At 42.4% G+C, this 22312-nt stretch overlaps 1 pseudogene; it reads right to left on the bottom strand.

Moving 5' to 3' along the window:
- Nucleotides 1–4092: 4092 nt before the first annotated feature.
- Nucleotides 4093–20323, bottom strand: LOC101442819 (occludin-like; annotated as a pseudogene).
- Nucleotides 20324–22312: the final 1989 nt, after the last annotated feature.

Raw genomic sequence — 22312 nt, 5'->3', positions numbered from 1 at the left:
TGGATCAGTGCATTACTCCCAAATGTGAAACATACTGTTTCTAGAACCCAAAGAGACTTCAGATAGCCCACTTTGTTCTTCATGATGGGAGATGCAAGATACAATAAATTGTTCTTTACTTTGGAGGGGATGCCCCAGTATGTCTCAGCCCATGTGGTGGAGCCCTGAATCTTCATAGTGCTTATTTACCATCTTCTGGAGTGCATGTGTCTTACTAGAGCTTGCAATATAGTTGCCAGTACTTGCTCATCTAGGTTGATTGGCAGGATGTCATCAATATAGTAGAGCAGTGCAATGTCCAGATAGTCAAGATCTCTTTGGAGTATCTTATAGCCCTGGGCCAAGACAGTAAAAGGTATACTGTTACCTATTACAAGTGGTATTGACCTTTGTGATAGGAATGGAAAAGGATGTACTTGATGGATCAATGGCTGAATAATATGGACCTGAAGCAATGCTAATTTGCTCAACAATATGTTACATATGGTATAATCGAGACTACTAACTGGTTGAGTTGTGGTCCACTGTCATCCTATGTTACTTGCCTAGTTTTGACTGGAGCCAAATGGTGAAATAAGTGGAAATTTAATGAGGACCATTACCCCATTGCAATAATCTCTGCCATTCTTCCTGGGATGTAATTTTAGTTTTGAATTATTTTCTTAGTCAGGACAGCAGGTAGTTTCAGAGACTTCCACGCGGCCTTTCTCACTAGGTTATCTCTTACCCCATATGCTTTGGAACCAATGTGGGTGCTGTGCCTACTCCCAAGTATGTCCATTCCAGTTGTACATTGCGATCTGGGGAAGTAGTCATGTGGGGGAGGGGGCTATGGACCCAGTGGATGCAACATGGGACCTTCATTTATTACTTGGCTTCCATGTGCTTCCATTCTAACATGGAGGTCATGATGATGGCTGGGTCCCGAGGTATCTACATCAATAGACTTGGCATCCTTTATCCTTGCCTTACTGTATGGTCACCTTTAGAGAAGAACTGGGAAAATCATTACCATGTACACTTGCTATTGTGTTATAGCATCCTTCTTTCTGGGAAATAGGTATCAGATCTTGATTAAAAGCTGTCAGATCTTAAACTGGCTCAGGTCCAAAAATTTGGAAAGGTTTGTGACTTTTCATTAGAGTAGTGGCTCTCAGCCTCCTGGTAATCTAGCTTTGATTTTTTTCTGATTGAAAATATTGAGGATACTCTGGTTGGCTACTTGTATAAGTTCACCATGTTCATCTCTAGAGTTCTCTGTGAGTCAGCACCCTGGCTGCTACTCCACTTTGGCCATTTATCATGATAATTTCATCACCAGGCTTCTGCCAGATGCATGCTGCCACCTGCCTCTGTTGTTTCAGGATCTTATTATACACACTGCTTTCGTTGAGCCCAATTCTATAAGGGCATCTCTTACCATTTAGTCCTTGCCTACCATGGACAGCCAATATCATGCTTTTTTTCCCCTTCCAATTGTATTTTTATTTCAAAGTTCAAATTTATGGCACAAATTTACAATACAAAAGTTTGTTCTCTCCATTCTTTTTTTCCCCCACAACATTGACAAACTTGCCCTTATAAACAAAGTACAATAATTACCAAGAACAAAGGCTTAAAAATCCATCAGTGGGAAACAGATGTGACTCAAGCAATTGGGACCCTGTTTACCACATGGGAGGTCCAGGGTATGATTCCCAGAGCCTCCTAATGAAGGCAAGGCGGTCTGCATGGTGAACTGGCCTGAGCAGAGAGCTGGCCCATGCAAAGTGCTGGCCTGCACAGAGTGCCAGCCTGCATGGCAAGCGGGCCCAAGTGGAGAGCTGGCTCCTCAAGATGACACAACAAAAAGAGACACAGAGGAGAAACAATAAGAGATGCAGCTGGCTCCTCAAGATGACACAACAAAAAGAGACACAGAGGAGAAATAATAAGAGATGCAGCAGACCAGGGAGTTAAGGTGGCGCAAGAGATTGAGCACCTCTCTCCCACTCTGGAAGGTCCCAGGATTGGTTCCCAGTGCCCCCTAAAGAGAAAACAAGCAGACACAGAAAAACACACAGCAAATGAACACAGAGAGCAGGCAATGGAGGGGCGGGGGGAAGGAGGGGAAGGAGAAATAAATAAATCTTTTGTAAAAAGTTTATCTTTGGAAGTGGCTGTGGCTCAATCAGTTGGGCTCCTGTCTACCATGTGGGAGGCCCTGGGCTCCTTGTGAAAGCAGGCTCGCCACACACCACAGAGTGCTGCCTAGCCTGCAAGCTCCGCGGAGAGCTGACTAAGCAAGGTGACACAACGAAAAAGGGAGACAAGCAAAAAAATGCAGAAGAGTGCAGTGAACGGACACAGAGAGCAGACAGCAAGCAAGCTGCAAGGCAGGGAGGGGAAATTAATAAAATAAGTACAGACACAGAAAAACACGCAACGAAAGGACACAGAGAGCAGACAGCTCCCAAAAACAGCCGTGATGGGGAGGGGACTAAAAAAAATTATCTTTGGGGAGTGGATGTAGCTCAAGTGGTTGAGAGCCTGTTTCCCATATACGAGGTCCTGGCTTTGATCCCTGGTATTTCCTAAAAACAAAACAAACAAAAAAACCAACTCTCATTGGGTAGCAGATGTAGCTCAGTGGTTGAGCACCTGCTTTCCAAGCATGAGGTCCTGGGTTCAATCCCAATACCTTTTAAGGAAAAAAAAATAGTTAATCTTTGGAAAATGATCCAGGCTTATATATAGAAAATTATATACTTAAATGTCTAAACTGTATACTAAAGATTAAAGATTATTATTTAAGATTTTCAGAAAAACAATGCTTTGTATATTGCACAGTTCTAAAATTTGGGAGGATTAACTTGAAAGCTCTATGCATATTATGATAAGCTAATTTTACTTTACCTAATAAGAAAGTGAATTTTTGGAAACTGTGCTGATATTTAAGGTCACCATTGGAAATAATGTGGTGTTTTATCCTTTAGCATTCTAATTTCCAAACAAACCAACCCTACATATGTAGCCAAAGTATTAGGAAGCTCTCAACCAGCATGGCACCCACAATTGTTGAAAGAACAACAGCTATGGCTCCTGCGTGTAGTTTTCCACAGCTTAATAATAATAGCACTAAAGACACCAGACAGAAATGTTACAGAAAAGCACCAGGTTTAATACCTTATAAAATATAAATGGAACATGAGCATTCCTGTAAGATACAACTCAAGTGTCAAAATTGAATGATAAATGTAATTGGATAATCATTATAATGAAAAAGTCTAGTTGGTTAAAAAACAACATAAATGATAAAAATATTTTATATTAAACCATAAAAGATAAAAAGTATTTAAAAATGTGCAACAAAACTCTAGCCACTAAGTTTAAACCTTGATTTACAAAAGTAAATATACATACACAATCTTTACATTTTACATATTTGTTATTTTTACATGCTCTTTACTAGTAGGGCAACGGAAAACAAGAAGAGGTACTCTTTCAACCATTTATACACAGAAAAAAATCAATGGGGGGGGGGAGGTGGTAGAAAGCAGAAGTAGCAGCTAAAACAGGAAAAGACAAGGCCTTTATTAGTGGAATCATCAGACAGACCTCACCACACCAGCAAGATAGGGAACAAGCAGTTTTCACTTCAAGACGTCAGTGCAGGGACTCAGTATCCCTATCTGAAAAGAATGGTAAATAACAGATTTCTGGAGGTAAATAACCAATTTCTGGTGAACTCACTTAGGTGTTAATAAGACATCTGTCCAGGATGTGAAAAGTCATAGCACAGCTCACGCAGGGACCATCCTGAAAGTTACAGACATCCAACGGTTTTTAGTTCTTAACACAAGGGCCAATATTTAAAGCATAAAATGCTTAATTCCAGTGTTCAGCCCATTGTTATCAAAAGCTGTTTATAAGAGGCCTCAATACTGATAGTAAACCGAAGACATTAAAGCTACCAAAATCTGTAATGGTCACAATGATGTGGCCTCCCCTGTTGAGTCCAAGTCATTTGCTTTCTGAGAACACTGCAGAGATGTCAGGCGGATGTACTTCATCTCTCAAACAACGTGGAATCTCCCTCGTTCTCCATCCAGCTTAATCTCCAGCCATCTTCTCAAGGTGTGACAATTTACTCTTTCACTGCTTGCAATACTTCTTTTCCTTTTGAAATCTGCAGATCCCTTAACTTGCCTGAGTCTATTGTATTCAGCTGCAGCCCTGCATCTTCACTCTCTTCTCTATAGTCACCCAGGTCTTTATCCAGAGAGTTCTTTATAGATCTCACCAAGTTCGGCCTGTAAGTTCCTGTATTCCTGCAGGCCAGTGGCAACATTTCTCTTGCAGAGGGGTCTTGGCTGACCTGAAGGAGTAGGTGGAGAGTCCCTGGCCCAGGCCTCCCCCAGCTCATCGCTCGCCGCCCGTCGTGTAGTCCATTTCCCTGTGGTCTTGCTCTGTTCTCTTTGACTTTCCTGCTCTTCCCTCCGTGGGAGCCCTTTACCAAGGTGCTTCATAGTTACCACCGCTGCTGTCACGAGGCTGCCTGAGGGCATCCACGAGTGGAGTCACTTCAGGCACCAGTGTTGATTTACAGGAAGAATCCGGATATGACCGACCGTCATTCACGTTACATTGGGAGGTTTGCCATGGAACTGTCAACTCTCTTCACAAAGTCAGATGGTGGGAGCATGTCGTGTGAGCCTGCAGAAACGTTTTAACCCACTCTTTGACATAGGGTGGTTTTTGTCCCATGAAATATTTCACTTGTCTTACTGGTTCATCTTTCTTTGAGTTTTCATAGCAAAGAAAATTGTTAAAGCAAAAGTCACAATATTCATGAGACCCTGTGCAATGGCAATGGCCTTTTGGGGATCCACCACACAGAAGTGATGCAAATACTGATCCACGTAGAGTCCAGTAGCTGCAGGTGTAGAAAAGTATTTGCAGAGAGCATAAATCTGAGAACTGAACATAGATCCAGAAGCCTGGGCTGTTGGGTTGACTCCCATTATATACAGCATTGTGGCAAAAAACACCGGAATGCCCAGGACAGCTCTCACTATTATCACAGTCAAGTAATACCTTCCTGTTCTGAATATTTCAGATTTATAATGCTGGTAACAAATATCACTGATGCTGCAATGAAACAAAAGGCAGCCATAGCCAGTAGGAAGCCCTCTGCCACTCTCAGAGCTGTGTACCATAGTCATAACCATAGCCATAAGTGTTACAGTTCCCTCTCACTAGGTTTGCAATAATTCACAAGCTATGACTCAGTTCTCCCTGACATGCATTGAGGAAAGACAAGTCCCCCCCACCCCGCCTACATTTCTGCAAGCACAGCACTTCTCCAAAGGTTGAAGAAAGAAACTACGTGGAAATGGGAGTAAAGGGAGATAGAGACCTTCACTCCCAGATCAAAGCACCGCCTGCTCCTCAAGCATTCCAAGAAAACATAACGCCCTAACCCACTACCCTCTAGCCACACAAGGGAAAATTGTCATCTCTAAGGCTTCCTATAGAAGCCTTATAAGGCTCCCTCCCACCCACCAACTATCATATCCCTGCCTAGAAATGTCCTGTATAAATTCTAATCCCCATTTCCAGGGATGGGCTGGTCTTTTCTTCAGACCCCCTCCATTGGGAGAGCTTCCCAATAAAGTTTCTGCCAGCAATCATCAGTCTCTGTGTCCCAGTGGGCACCCCCTTTTCTCTAACTTTTGGTGCCAAAACTTGTGACTGGGGTCACATTGAAACTGACTGATTGTTGACCAATCTTCCCCTGCCATGGCTGCATGCCCATCCAACACCGGACATCGAATCTCTGTGGGGTGAGTTAAGAATTTCTATGCCGGAGGATCCTGCTTTCTCTCTCTTTTTCTGTTGTCCAGAACAAGTCACCAAAAGCATCCTAGTACTGAGCCAGTGAACCTCACTGTCCCTGAGGGCCACGGAGGGTGGAAGGCCTGCGTCCTCACGGGAAGCAACCCCTTGGCTCCAGAGATGTCTGGCTCCAAGCGCGGTTTCCCATTTCCTTGGCTATTTCTGACTGATTTGGGGATGCCTGTCTCACTCAGAACCTCCCCTGTCCTAGAGATCCTTAGTCTCACCCAAACCACCTAAAATGGGGAATTCAATTTTGGCACCCCCCAAAACCACACTTCTGGGCTGTCTCTTTCATAATCTTAAAACTCTGTACCGAGAAGGAGACATCAGACCTAAAAAGCTCATTTTCTATTCAACCTCTGTGTAGCTGTTATACAAATTGGACATAAAAGTCAATATGGCTAGAAAATGGCACTTTTGATTTCCAAGTTCTCTAAGACTTAGAGAATTTTATGCAGCACAACAGCAGGTGGTCAGAGATCCCTTACATACAGGCATTCCTTTTCCTTCCTTTCCCCCCTCTGCCAATCCTGTTCTTCCTACCAAATTCTTCTTTTACACCAGAAACCTCCTTAGAAATCTTCCTCCTCATCACTCCCACCCCCTGAAACTTCTGAACACTCCAACTCTGATCCCTCAGCTCATGCCCCCCAGCTCCTCCTTCAAATAACCCTCCAGCATTATCCCTAAACTCCCCCTCCACCCCTTCCTCCTCCTCTCCCTCATCACCACTGCCTTCTACCCTTCCCTTCTCCCCTCCTCATACTCGCTCGTGGGGACTACCTCCCCTCCTTCTGTGCCCAGCCCTCCACCACCACCAGGCTCCTAACTCCACACAGATGCCAGCTCCTCTCTTACCTCTCTGCGAAGTAGCAGGAGCTGAAGGAAGGGTTAGCATACACGTTCCTTTCTTACTCTCAGCTTTAGCCAGATAGAGGACTGGTTAGGATCTTTCTCTGAAAACCTCTACATCATTCTTTCCACCTGTCTATCCCCAGAAGAAAAAGAATGTATTTGATTTGCAGCCCAAACCCTTGCAAATACCCTAAACCAACAAAATGCTGTCAACAGACCTGTCAGAGCCACAGCAGTTCCCTGGGAAAAAAAACAAGCTGCAAATCCTCCACCCTCCAGAGTTCCCAGCAGGCCCCTCACTCCAGACAAGTACAAAAGAAACCCCCACCAAGGCCATGGTTCAAATGCAAAAAGCCTGGGCACTGGGCCAAGTAGTGCCCAACCCACAACCTCCTCCAGGGCTGTGCGAGCAAGGAATCCACTGGAAGTCTGATTGTCCCCAGGCCTCTCAAGGCAAAAGGGCATTGGCTACCCAGTCGGACCCAACTCCCTGCTTCAACCTCCCAGACCTTCTAAAACTGGAAACCGATGATTGAAGGTGCCCAGGAACCACACAGGCCCTCATAGCCCACCTCCAAAGCAGAACCTCAGGTAACTGTGATGATGGCCAGTTCTTATTAATACAGAAACCACTTACTCTGCCCTTCCCAGAGTCCCTAAACCCTTAACTCCTCAACCTCAACAGTGGAAGTCACTAGGATAGTTTCAGTTTCACAACCCCTCTTTTACCATACCCACTAAGAAGCCATCTCTTCACCCACTCCCTCCCTTCTCTGCTCCCCCTTTTTCCACCAAACTCTGTCAATCCTGACATCTAAAATACTGAAATTTCTGTCATTGCAGCCCATCACAAACCAGTCACTATTCAAATAAAAAATCCTACCCAAATCCCATTCAAACCCCAATATCCTGTCCCTCTCGATACCCTGCAAATTATCAAACCTACAATTACTTAACTCTTGTAAGAAAGCTTTCAGCTTACTCCTGAAGTTTAACTGTACTCCTAAAAAGTAATAATCCAAAATATTTGTGTTAAATATCTGTCTATCTAAACTGTTAAATTAAAACTTACCTGCATTTATACTGCTCAAACATTTCTAGCTGGTTGCTGATTACTAATAAAAATATTTTCAAGAACAAGCTTGCATTTTACAGACAACACTGATTCCAGGAAAAATCTTAAAAGCAGTAAAATCAGAAATGTAAAGTAATAAAAAGCTTAGAAACATTCATACCAAAAGAGTAAGAAATATAAGTCAAATTGGTGACCTTTATGTTTCTGTTAGTGTGTCTAATAAAATCATTAGTCTGACAAATTTGTTTAATTTTGATGGCAATTTTATGCTATAAGGAGTTTTCTTTGAAAGTTTCCAAAGCTGTTTTGGTAACTTAAATATGAAAGGTATTTAGAATGTGTTGTTTTCTTTGTATTAAAGAAAAAGAAAGTAATTTTGTCCTAAGATAAAAGGACTGGGAAGCTGACTTGGTCCAATGGATAGGGCGTCCGTCTACCACATGGAGGTCCGCAGTTCAAATCCTGGGCTTCCTTGACCTGTGTGGAGCTGGCCCACACGCAGAGCTGATGCGTGCAAGGAGTGCCATGCCACGCAGGGGTGACCCCTGCATAGGGGATCCCCATGCACAAAGAGTGCACCCCATAAGGAAAGCCGCCTAGTGCAAAAGAAAGTGCAGCCTGCCCAAGAATGGCACCACACACATGGAGAGCTGACACAACAAGATGATGCAACAAAAAGAAACACAGATTCCCGGTGTCGCTGATAAGGATAGAAGCGATCACAGAAGAACACACAGCAAATGGACACAGAGAGCAGACAACTGGGGGGGAGGAGGGGAGAGAAAAAAATTATAAAAAAAAAAGGACTGGTTATTAAGAAAGAATAGATTTTTTGGGGGGGCAAGATGGCATCTGAGTAAGTATACCGTCGTTATCTCTCTTACAAAAGACCGGCTTTGTGGTGACAGAGTCCTACCGGAGCATGCTGTTTTGGGAAACTGCAGGATGGGAGGTATCTGGACATAGACCTGGAGAGACTGCAGCAGAATTGGTGTTTGCTCAAGGTAGAACTGTGGGTTTCTAACACTGAACGTGGAAGCCGTGGGAAGGTAAGAGCCACAGTGTTCACTGAGAACTGCTGGTCATGGGGCAGAGTTTCCAAGCCCTGTGTCCCCTAGATGGGTGAACCCCAAGCCTGTGTCCCCTGAACCCCCGTGTTCCACACTAAATACACTGAGTCCACATTCTCCCGGGCCTCTGTTTCCCGAGCCCAGCACTCCCGGAAATCTGGCATTGTCCTACCCCTCTGGACGCAGACTAACTCCGGAAATGGGAGAGTTTAGGTGGGAGGTGCAGAGGGGCCAAGGAGTGCAGGTTCAATTTTCTGCACCCCCCCCCCTTTTTATTGAGTTTGGAGGAGATATTAGCTGACTTGGGGAGAGCCTAGGAATAGAGAAGAGGCGAATCTGGTGAGAGAGCCCAATTTACCTAAATGCCCTGGGATAGGAAACTTGGTCTGCGAGAAGGTGGAGTCAGAAAATTAACCAGCCCCCTTGCAGCACACCTAAGGGAGACGGACGGTAAGACATGCTTTACAGACTTCCAATAGCATATTTAGGGTTCCTGGCAAGGGGTGGGTGCTCTCTTGAGAAATTAAGAGTCATTATTTTCTCAAGTGAGTTGGTTCACCAGAGACCCATTTGAATTTCCTATAGGAGCCCTCACACAGCCTTCCTGCTGCCTTGGGAGAGAAGGAAGTGAGGAAGGGAGAAAGAGGGAAGGTCAGACTCCGAAGCAGTTTATTCAATTGCAAAGAGTATTCTTTGCCTGAGGCCTTGTCTGGTCTTTTTTGTTGGTCTGTTTTCTTGTTTTTTCTTCCTTTATATCCTCCCCCACTGCCCTTTTTTTCCTTTTTCTTTTTTCTCACCTCTTTCTGTTTTTTTTTCCTTCTCTCTTTCTTTCTCCTTCCCCCCCCCCCCCCCCTTTTTTACTTTTTTTATATTAGTACTGCAGGCAATAGTTCTTATTTGCTGTGCTTCCTCATCCTCAATTTTCTCTTTTCTGTGTGTACTGATTTTGGCTACCAATGCTATCCCCTTTCCTTTACATCATTCTCTCCTCCATCATTTATTGTTTCTCTTACATTCCACCTCTCTCTGTTTAACCCCCAATATTTCTGACTTTTTATCTCTAATACCTCTAACCTGTTTTCTATCATTTATTCACTGTTTATGTTATTGTCCTCCCTTTTCTTTTTCCCTCTCTCCTAATCACACTGACCTTTTAATTCATAGTATATTCTCCCCATATTCAGTTTAATATCTCATTATAGGTACTCCACTCTTTTACGATTATAACTATACACAGCTTCCATGAATTCTATATCCATTCTCCTAGATCTCATATGGTTCTTCTGTTAACACTCACTATCAATGGTACTATTATATTTTTCTTTTCTTACCCCTTTTGCTTTCTCTGGACCTAATATTTTCCTTCAAGGGAACTGAGCCAACAACAAGGAAATAGAATAAGAAGAAAACATTGACAAAGAGAAGACTTAACACGCACACAAAAGCAACAACTAATTAAACCCCGAGGCTAGAATAAGAAGATAATCAACGGAATAAACCCAACAAGATAAAATGATGGTCAGGCAGCAACAAAAAACTACAGACCATACCAATAATCAGGAAAACGCGGCCCAATACAATGAACAAACTAAAAACCAGGAAGAGAAGTGGAACACCAAACAAGTAATTAAAGCTCTCAAAATATGTGTCATGGACCAATTCAATGAAGTGAAGGAAGAGATTAAGCATATGAAGAAAATACTTGGAGAGCATACAGAAGAAATTGTGATCATGCACAAAAAGATCACAGAGATGATGGGGATCAATAGCACAATCCAAGAAATGAAAAATACACTCTCAGTGAATAACAGCAGATTTAAAGAGGCAGAGGAAAGAATTAGTGATGTGGAAGACAGTACATCTGAAATCAAACAGATAGTAGAATTAATCGATAAAAAGATAGAAAAAATCCAGCAGGTACTTAGGGACTTGAATGACAAAGCAAAACACACAAAAATATGCATTATAGGCATCCCAGAAGGAGAAGAGAAGGGGAAGGGGACAGAAGGGGTGTTGGAGGAAATAATGGCTGAAAACTTCCCAAACCTATTGAGGGAGATGGATGTACATGTCCAGGAAGCGCAACGCACCCTGAACAGCATAAACCCCAACAGGCCTACCCCAAGACATATACTTGTCAAATTATCCAATGCACAAGACAAAAAGAAAATACTAAAAGCAGCAAGAGAAAAGAGAACCATCACATACAAGGGAGGCTCCATAAGATTAAGTGCTGATCTCTCATCTGAAACCATGGAGGCAAGAAGGCAGTGGTATGACATAGTCAAAGTACTAAAAGAAAAGAATTTCCAACCAAGAATACTCTATCCAGCTAAACTAGCATTCAAAAATGATGGAGAGTTCAAAATATTCACAGATAAACAGAAATTGAAAGAGTATGCCAACAAGAAACCTGCCCTCAAGAAATACTAATGGGAGTTCTGCAGGAGGAAAGAAACAAACAGGAGAGACAGAGTTGGAGGAGAGTGTAAGAACAACTAAAACTACAAAAAGAGGGAAAAAAATCAAACAACATAAGACAAACACAAATCCAAAGAAAATATGGCTAATATAAGTAATTCCTTGAAAGTAATAATACTAAATGTCAATGGATTAAACTCACCAGTTAAGAGACACAGACTGGAAGATTGGATAAGAAAATATGACCCATCTGTATGTTGTCTACAGGGAACTCATCTTAGATCCAGGGATTCAAGGAGGTTGAAAGTGAATGGCTGGAAAACAATCTTCCAAGCAAACAATAACCAAAAAAGGGCAGGAGTAGCTATATTAATATCAGACAAAATAGACTTTAAATGCAAAACAATTGTGAGAGACAAAGATGGACACTACATATTAGTGAAAGGGATAATCTTTCAGAAAAGAACAAACAATCATAAACATTTATGCTCCTAACAAGGGCACCTCCAAATACGTGAGGCAAACACTGGAAAAACTAAGTGAAAGAATAGATGCCTCTACAATTATAATGGAGGACTTTAATACACCACTATCAACTTTGGACAGAACATCTCAAAAGAGAATCAATAAAGAAACAAAAACTTTGGACTGTATATTAGAGGAGCTGGACTTAATAGACATATACAGAACATTACATCCAAATACAGCAGGATATACATTTTTCTCAAGTGCACATGGATCATTCTCCAAGATAGACCATATGCTAGGCCACAAAGAAAGTCTCAATGAATTCAGAAAGATCAAAGTCATACAAAATAATTTCTCTGACCACAGTGGAGTGAAGCTGGAAATCTGCAAGGGCCGGAGGCCCAGATTTTGCAACAAGATGCCGAAATTAAACAGCACACTCTTAGAAAAACAGTGGGTCAAGCAGGAAATCTCAAAAGAAATCAGTTAACTACCCTGAAACTAATGAAAATGACAACACAATGTATCAAAACTTATGGGATGCAGCAAAAGCTATACTGAGAGGGAAATTTATAGCCATAAATTCATACATCAAAAAAAGAAGAATGAGCTAAAATTGAAGAATTAAACGCACACTTGGAGGAATCAGTAAAAAAACAACAAAGTAACCCCAAAGGAAGAAGAAAGAAATAACAAAGATAAGAGCAGAACTAAATGAAATACAAAATAAGAAAGCACTTGAAAGATAAACAAAACCAAGAGCTAGTTCTTTGAGAAGATGAATAAAATTGACAAACCCTTAGCTAGACTAACAAAGAAAAAAAGAGAGAAGATGCAAATACACAAAATAGGAAACGAGAAAGGAGATATCACCACTGACCCCACAGAAATAAAGACTGTCATAAGAGGATACTTTGAAAAACTATATTTCAACAAGAAAATGGACAAATTCCTAGATTTAGAGAAAATGGACAAATTCCTAGAAACACATAAGCAGCCTCTATTGATGAAAGAAGAAATTGACGATCTCAACAAACCAATCACAAGTAAAGAGATAGAATCAGTCATTTGAAACCTCCCAACTAAGAAGAGCCCTGGGCCAGGTGGCTTCACAGGTGAATTCTACAAAACATTCCAGAAAGAACTAACACCAGTCTTGCTGAAACTCTTCCAAAAAACCGAAACAGAAGGAACATTGCCTAACTCATTCTATGATGCCAACATTACCCTAGTACCAAAGCCAAATGAAGACACCATAGAATGGAAAATTACAGACCAATTTCTCTGATGGACCTAGGAGCAAAAATCCTCAAAAAATACTTGCTAATCGTATTCAACAACACATTAAATGAATTATACATCATGACCAAGTGGGATTCATTCCGGGTGTGCAAGGATGTTTCAACATAAGAAAATCAATCAATATAATACATCATATAAACAGATTGAAGGAAAAAAAATCACAAGATCATATCTACAGATGCAGAAAAGCATTTGACAAAATACAGCACCTTTTCTTGATAAAAACACTACAAAAGATTGGAATACAAGGACATTTTCTGAACATGATAAAGGGTATATATGAAAAACCCACAGCCAACGTCATTTACAATGGTGAAATACTAAAATCTTTCCCTCTAATATCAGGAACAAGACAAGGATGCCCACTATTACCCCTTCTATTTAACATTGTCTTAGAAGTACTTACTCGAGCACTGAGGCAAGAACAAGACATAAAAGGCATCCAAATTGGAAAGGAAGAAGTCAAAAATTCATTATTTGCAGATGACACGATCCTATACATAGAAAACCCTGAGAAGTCTACAACAAAGCTTTTAGAACTCATAAATCAGTTCAGTACAGTCACAGGTTATAAAATCAATGTGCAAAAATCAGTAGCATTTCTGCACACCAATAATGAGCAATTTCAGGAGGAAATCAAGAAACAAATACCATTTACAATAGTAAATTAAAAAATACCTAGGAATAAATTTATACACAGAAAACTATACAACACTGTTCAAGGAAGCCAAAGAAGACTTAAATAAATGGAAGAATATTTCCTGTTCATGGAGAGTGTAGGGTGGCACCATGTGGGAGCGCGGCGACAGCAAGGGTCGGCTCGTCTCCAGGCGCCGGTGCGAGTCGGACCCGGGTGGCGGGAACGGGCATTAAGGCCCTCCGCTTGGGGTTCAGGCGTATTGCCCGCCCCTCTGCCCAGCTGCACCCGCTTCCCCCTCGGTGGCCTAACCCCGCCTCTCCCCCAAGGGCCACCGTCGCGCCATGACAGCCCCGCCTCACTGCCGCCGAGAACCCTGGCTACCCGGTCTTCTGCCCGCAACCAGTGATGCACCCCTGCATGAACCTATCAGCCGTCTGCCGCCCCCCGGCCACGCCCCCTGCCCCTCCCCCATCTTCGCCCTATATTAACCACTGTACTTCCTGAATAAATCAGACTTGCGCACAGATCCTGGTCTCCTTGGTAGTCTTCTTCCTACCGCGCGTCCTCCGCACCTTGCCGGCCCCGGAGCGCCTTCTCGGAAGGCCCCTCCGTGTGTTGCAGCCCTCCGCCCGAGCCCACACCGCCCCTGCAGCAGCCCTCTGGGCGAGCCCACACTGTGACAGAGAGGAAGACTAAATATTATTAAGATGTCTATCCTACCAACACTGATCTATATGTTCACTGCAATCCCAATAAACTTCAACATAGCATTGTTTAATGAACTAGAAAAATTAGCTATGAAATTTATTTGGAAAGGAAAGAGGCCCCGAATAGCCAAAGATATATTGAAAAAGAAAAATGAAATAGGAGGAATCACATTACCTGACTTCAAAACATACTACAAAGCTACAGTAGTGAAAATAGCATGGTATTGGCACAAGGATAGACATACTGATCAATGGAACTGAATTGAGAGTTCTGATATAGATCCTCAAGTATACAGTCATATAATATTTGATAAGGCCACCAAACCCTCTCAACTAGGAGAGAATAGCCTCTTCAACAAATGGTGCCTGGAGAACTGGATATCCATATGTAAAAGAATGAAAGAGGATTACTAACTCACACCTTATACAAAAATCAACTCAAGATGGATCGAAGACCTAAATATAAGAGCTAAGACCAAAAAGACTTTGGAAAGCAATGTTGGGAACCATCTACAGGACCTTGTATAGGAAATGGCTTCATGAACTTCACACCCAAAGCACAAATAGCCAAAGAACAAATAGATAAATGGGACTTCCTCAAAATTAAAGCCTTCTGCACCTCAAAGGAGTTTGTCATGAACATGAAAAGAGGACCTACACAATGGGAGAAAATATTTGGTAACCATATATCTGATAGGAGACTTATATCCTGCACATATAAAGAACTCCTATATCTTGAAAATAAAAAGATAAGCAACCCATTTAAAAAATGGGAAGAAGATCTAAACAGACACCTCTCCAAAGAAGAAATACAAATGGCTAAAAAGCACATGAAAAAATGCTCCAAATCTTTAGCTATCAGGGAAATGCCAATCAAAACTACAATGACATACCATCTTACTCCCATAAGATTGGCAGCTATGAAAAAAACAGAAGACTACAAATGCTGAAGAGGATGTGGAGGAATGGGAACACTCATCCACTGCTGGTGGGAATGCAGAAGGATCCAGCCATTCTGGAGGACAGTTTGGCAGTTTCTCAAAAAACTAGCTGTAGACTTGCCATATGACCCAGCAATTCCACTGCTGGGTATATATCCAGTAGAACAGAAAACAAGGACACAAACTGATATATGCACACCAATGTTCATAGCAGCATTGTTCACTATTGCCAAAAGTTGGAATCAACCCAAATGCCCATCAACAGATGAATGGATAAATAAAATGTGGTATATACATACAGTGGAATACTACTCAGCTGTAAGAACGAATATACTACAAACACATGTGATAACATGGTTGAATCTTGAGAACCTTATGCTGAGAGAAGCAACCCAGGCATTGAAGGACAAATACTACATGACCTCAATGATATCCAATAAGTAAAGCAAGCTGCCTCAGAGAGCTAGAGACTGGATGATTGGCCTAAAGGAATTTTGGGGGTAGAGGAAAGTTGCTGACACCTACATGGGTGAAATCTATGATAAGCTGGAGGTAAGTATTTGTACAGGGAGTGGATAAAATGGGGGCATAGGGATCCCTTGGGTGGGGCTTTGTAGGCTTGAGGGGGCTAGGGAGGGGAGGATGGGTAATATGGCCCAAGAAATTGGGGGGAGGCTGGGGGAACATATGAACATAGGAGATTGTCAGGTATGGGTTAGAGTATAATGTTGAGAAAACTTTTTCAAAAATATAATAAGGAAGAATTACCTGTTTAAGATGCTTAAGAGGGGAGAATCTGACATAGGACAGATTTCTAGAGAGTATGTGAGTGCTCATTTTGTCATAGTGGGTTATATCATTGTATGGAGACCCATACAATGAGAGTGAAGATATACCCACATCCTGGGGAGTTCTGATGTTCTCAAATAAAGGGAATTGTATCTCCCAAGAGAAATGGTGGCTCCCAATGCATTAGGGCAGTTGAGCATGTCAAGCCCTCAACATTCTTGCAAGTATCTCTGAACATGGCCCTTCAAGCAATGAAGAGTGATTATCGCTGTGGGCCCTGAGAGGAGGGGGAAAGAGGTGTTGAATAGGTGGAATCAGTGTAGCTGTGGGACAATGGAAGTGTTCCACAAGATTATGCAAGGATGGATATAGGACATGTTAAATTACACCAAGAATGTATAGGGGCATATAGGCTAAAATGTAAATCATAATGTAAAACATAAGATAACTAAAAATTTAGAAAATTGTATAGTCTAAAATATAAACCATAATGTAAACCCAAGTGTAACCTTGTTTGAAAGTTATTGTCCCAATATCTGTACATCAGTTGCAGTAAATATAGTATGAACATGTAAAAAGATTATTGCTGGGGAGGGGACAAAGTGTCTGATGTTGAATATGTGGGAGTACCGTATATTGTATATATGAATTACTGTGGTCTAAAACTTTTGTGAAGACAAGCTTAATAATTAGAAAAAAAAAAGAAAGAAAATATGTAGACACTAAGGAAGAGATGGAAGAAGTTGCCTTGCCAATGTGCATACAGGGCAACACTTATTGCAGTGATGGAAGGCAAAACATCAAAAACAAAGCTTTTTCATTTTTAAATTTTTGATACCCAAATTTATTTTTACTTTAATTTTTCTAAATTAGTATGTATTCTATATCTAACCTTTAAACCCATTACTATATTCCATTTTACTATTAATGGAAACTGGCAATATATTGTGCTTCATTTTCAGGGAGGTTTTGGGCCACAGAGGGGTTCGATGGTGGCAGGGGAGGAATACTGGTGTGGGGGGGTTATTGGTAGGGGGCGCATGATTGGGAGGGAGTTCTCCAGGGCATATGTGTGGGGAGCATAAAATATTTGGATATTTTCATAGTGGTTACAGTTGGGAACAACGGCTGGGGGAGTGCTGAGCTCCTGGCTGGGGGAGCTCTGTCGCATTCCCTAATGGAACAGTAACAATACCCTGAGTGCAATGGCTAAGACCAATAAGGGATTATGCTCCAACAATGAGCCCTTGATGCTAATGACTATGCTTGTGGGCCTGAAATAAGAACTAGGCCTAGAGCTGCAGGGTGCCTAAGAGTTACCTCCTGAGTGCCTCCATGTTGCTCAAATGTGGCCAGTCTCGAAGCCAAACTCAGCATGTAAATGCATTGCCTTTCCCCCAGTGTGGGACATGACTCCTGGGGATGAGCCTCCCTGCCACTGAGGGATTACTACCAAGTACCAGCTGATGATTTGTCTGGAGAACGACCTTGAATAAAAGGGTCAACTCAGACCAGCAGAATATCTCAGCCTACTTGTAACATCAGGAGTTTTGACCATGAATAAAAGGGGGAAATAGAAAGGACAAATGAGTTTATATGGCTATGAGTCTCCAAAAAAGAGCTGGGAGGTCATCAGAGGGGTCACCCTTACGCACACCTCAGCAGAGTCCCAGAGACAGGTAAAGTAGATACAACCCCAGGTATTGGTTCTTGTGAGGGCTACAGAGACCCACAGGTTCTATGGTCATGGCAGATGGACTTCAGTGCCATGTCAGTTGGCCCTACTTTGGAGTTTGTGTCCCTGAGTGTGATGGAGTTGAACTCAGATGTGATCTTTGTTCACAAGCCTCTCTTGTCACTTTTACCGGGCCTGTGGTTGGTGCTGGGTTTTAGTGTATACTCAGGGGACCTGAATCTCTGGACTGTCCATGTGATAGCCAGGCCCTGAGCCTCAACAGGCTTTCAGCTTCTGCCCTTTGGTTTATTGGACTTACCCCAGCCAGCTAACAGGGAGCTGAAGAAGGTCAACCACCACACCAGGGAGCCAAGAGTGCCTACAATTGCATCCATAATCCAAGTGGAATCTAAGCAACCTCTTGATACAGAGGTGGAGTGGACATAACCATCCCAGGGTCCACAGAATGGAGAATTGAGTATGGATTAGAGTGGACTTACCGATATTCTATTCTGGAACTAATGTGATTAGTAATGGAAGTAAATGTAGCATTGAGATGGAGAAAGTGGCCATGGTAGCTGCTGAGGGTGGGGAGTGGGAAGAAGAGATGTGTTGTGGGGGCATTTTCAGGACTTGGAGTTGTCCTGGGTGGAAATTCAGGGACGGTTACTGGACATAGTATGTCCTTCCATGGCTCACTGTGTGGACTGGGGGAGAGTGAAAACTATAATGTGGACCATTGACCATGTGGTGCAGCAGTACTCAGGGATGTATTCACCAAGTGCAATGAATGTCCCATGATGATGGAGGAGATTGTTGTGATGGGAGGAGTGGAGTTAGGGGGGGTGGGTGGGGGGGTATACGGGGACCTCATATTTTTTAATGTAACATTAAAAATAATAATTAAAAAAGTTTAAAAAATCATTATTTTATGATTTATACTGAAAAATTTATCACTAAACAATACTATATCTGGAATTTGCTTCTAAATAATGAGGGGCAAATGGGGGAGGGACATATGGGATTCACTGTACTGTTCTACTTTTGTCTACATTTGAGATTTTTATAAATAAAAAGTTAAAATTAAAAAAGAAAGAAAGAATAAAATGTGGAACAAAACCTGAATGAATACAGAAAGCATAGAAGGTGTGCAGAAAAGGAAGTTTTATGGTTAAAGTTGAATAAGATTTTTTGGGTCTATATGTAAAGTTTTTTTTTAAGTTTTATTTTATTTTTTCTCTCCCCTTCCCCTTGTTGTCTGCTCTCTGTGTCTATTCGCTGTGTGCTCTTCTGCATCCACTTGCATTGTCAGGCAGCACCAGGAAATCGCATCTCTTTTTTGTTGCATCATCTTGTTGTGTCAGCTCTCTGTGTGTGTGGTGCCATCTTCCTGATACATGACAATCAGTATCAACCCCTGCAGAACCTGAAACCACAGCCCACTGGACAAGATGGAAGGGAACTTTTCTCCGCCTCTTGACAGCAGGAAGTAGCTAGATAGAGCCGATGCCCCAAATTCTCACCCTCCCATCCTCCCATCCTGCCCAGTACTGTATGCCCCAATACCCAGGTCCCCCAACATATATATATATATAAAACCAAAGAGTTAAGAATGTTAGAGGTTATCTCTCATTAGGTTTGCAATAATTAAGAAGCTATGACTCAGTGCCCCCTGACATGCATTAAAGAAAGACACCCTACCCCACCCCCCAACTGCTTAAACCTATGTGTCTGAAAGCACAGCACTTCCTCAAAGGTTGAATAAAGAAACCACGTGAAAGCAGGAGTAAAGGGAGATAGAGACCTTCACTCCCTCCAGATCAAAGTGCCACCTGCTTCTCCAGCATTCCAAGAAAACCTAGCTCCCTAAACCACAACCCTCTGGCCATATAAGGGAAACTTTTTACCTCTAGGGCTTCCTATTGGCCCTGGCACCTTACTCAAATCCTTGACCCCCTCCCACTGCCTATCATTTCCCCGCCTAGGAATGTCCTGTATAAATTCAAATCCCCACTTTCCAGGGGTGGGCTAAAATCTATTCTTCAGACCCCCTCCATTAGGAGAGCTTCCCAATAGAGTTTCTGCCAGCAATCATCAGTCTCCATGTCCCAGTGAGTCCCCTTTTCTCTTAACAGTAACTGTAGCCATAGCCACTTCCATAGCCACTAAAGCTACTTGCTCCATATGGCTAGACTGAGCCACCTCCCATTAAAGCAGTGCCATAGGCTCTTCCCCAGGCAAGTGTGGAGGCAACATGGGCAAATATGGGAGTGCACATCATGATAATGAGTATCAACAGAATCTGAATCAATCCTGCAGGGAAGGTCCACTTGTCGATGTGAGGAATTTCATCTTCTGGTTAGATAGAAAACGCTGGCTAAGAGAGCATTGGCCGAACATTCATCTCTCCACCAGATATGTCCTTGCTTGCTGCATAATGACTTGTTCTGAATTCATCAGGTCTGTAAGGAGGTGGGCTTTCAAATGCCCTCGATGGCATGGCAGATGTCAATGGTCACCTGAAGGCAGGATGAGCAACTCCTCACAGCTCCCAAGTCAAGCCAACCTGGAAATTTGCCTCCTCGCCATGCCAGTCCAAGTCATTTCCCAGGTAGACAGTTTTCCAGGGAGCCCCAGGGCTGGTCTAAGGATGCTGGGGCTTCTTCTCATGGCCTATTGCCTAATCTGGGACACACGGGTCTTGGCTTTGTTCTTCCATCCCGAAGGAGCCTTCCTGCTACTAAGTAAAGAAGCCATTTTCCCCCTCAATCACCTCTCGCTACACACTTCTTCCAACATGGGCAACATGTCCACTGCTGGTGGGTGGGGCTGGCTCTTCTTGGAGGTCCCTGAATAGATGACCTGGCCCAGAGCAGGTCCTGACTTGAGCACTCGCTGGACCCCGTCACCCTGGGCAGGGTTTGCCCACACTCACCAAGCAGGGACTGCCCAGAGGCAAAGCAGCCCACCTGGCCATTGCCTTTTTGTTGAGGGTGAGAATCCCACTAATGGACTTCTTATTGATGGCAGGCCCCTTCACCAGTACATTCCTTATGATGTGATAAGCCAGAATGTTCTCTACGCTCTCCTACCCCATGTACTCAACTGGAAGGTTTTCTGGCCTTACATAAAGCTATCCACTCTCCTGTACCTACTTGTTGAACCCTTCAGGTCTCCTTCACTCTATCCAAGAAAGTTCTGGAATTTTTACTTCACTTAGTGTGGCCATGGCTTTGTCCAAGATTCTAAGAGCTATCCAGGTTGTGTGTCGGCACTGCCTCCCAGGATTGATTCCAACAGAACCTTCCACCCTGCGCAAATCCACACTATGTTCCTTACAGGAACTGATAGTATTGCCAGTCTGGGTTGCCTGCTCTGCCTTGGCCAGCACGATTCTCCAAAAGCACAGAGGGTTCATTTACTAACAGAAGACCCATATAGCCTAGGCTTGGGTCAAGCAGCCCACTTTACAGGAGAAGAAATGCAGCGATGGGCACAGAAACATGATAGCCAAGTGAGACTACCTTGTCGTCTAAAAGCTGCTAACCTAAGAGAAGGTCGGTATGCCCTCTTGAAGGTATAGCAAGCAGAATAAAAGAAATAATAAATATCTGAGGAAGGAAATCAATAACATAGAAAAGAGATAAACAGAAAATAAAAGCAAAAGTTGATAATCCACTAGTTAGCTGGGCTAAAAAAAGAGGAGAGAAGACAGTAATAACAAAATCAGGATGAATTTTGTTACCAACTGTATAGAAATGAAAAAGATGTGAGAGGACATTATGAATAACTTTATGCCAACATATTAGACAATGGAGATGAAATGGGCAAATTCCAAGAGAGATAAAAATGATCAAAGCTGACAAGTAAATCAATTGAATTGGTAATTAAAACCTTCCCACAAGAAAAGTCCAGATGTAGTTGGCTTCAGTGATGAAGTTCATAAAATATTTCAAGAAGAAGCAACACCAATCCAATGCAAAGGTTTTGTGTAATAGAGTGGGACACCTCCCAACTCATTCTCTGGGGCCAGTATAACTCTGGCACAAATGCCAGACAGAGACATCATGAGAAAGAAAAGTACAGATCCACATTCCTCATAAATATGGATGAAAAAAAAACTTCAAAAAGTGTTAGCAAGCCCAACCCAAGAATATATAAAAGGAATTATATACTATGACCAAGTGGGATTTATTCTAGAAATGCAGAGCTCGTTTAACACTGAATACCAGTTACTGTAATGCACCATATTAAGATGATGAAAGACCAAAAAGAGAGATCTCATAGATGCAGATTAACCATTTGATAAAGCTCAGCAATCATGCATGATATATATATATATATATATATACATATTTTAAAATCTCTCAAGCAATTAGGATAGAAAGAAACTCTTAAACTTGCTAAAGAACACCTACAAAAAACCAGTAGCTAGTATCATACTTACAGGAAAAATGGAATGCTTTTTTCTTCATATTGGGAACTAAGC

Source organism: Dasypus novemcinctus, chromosome 26 (assembly GCF_030445035.2).
Source record: "Dasypus novemcinctus isolate mDasNov1 chromosome 26, mDasNov1.1.hap2, whole genome shotgun sequence".
Classification (NCBI taxonomy): Eukaryota; Metazoa; Chordata; class Mammalia; order Cingulata; family Dasypodidae; genus Dasypus; species Dasypus novemcinctus.
This window is presented reverse-complemented; position numbering and strand designations above follow the sequence as displayed.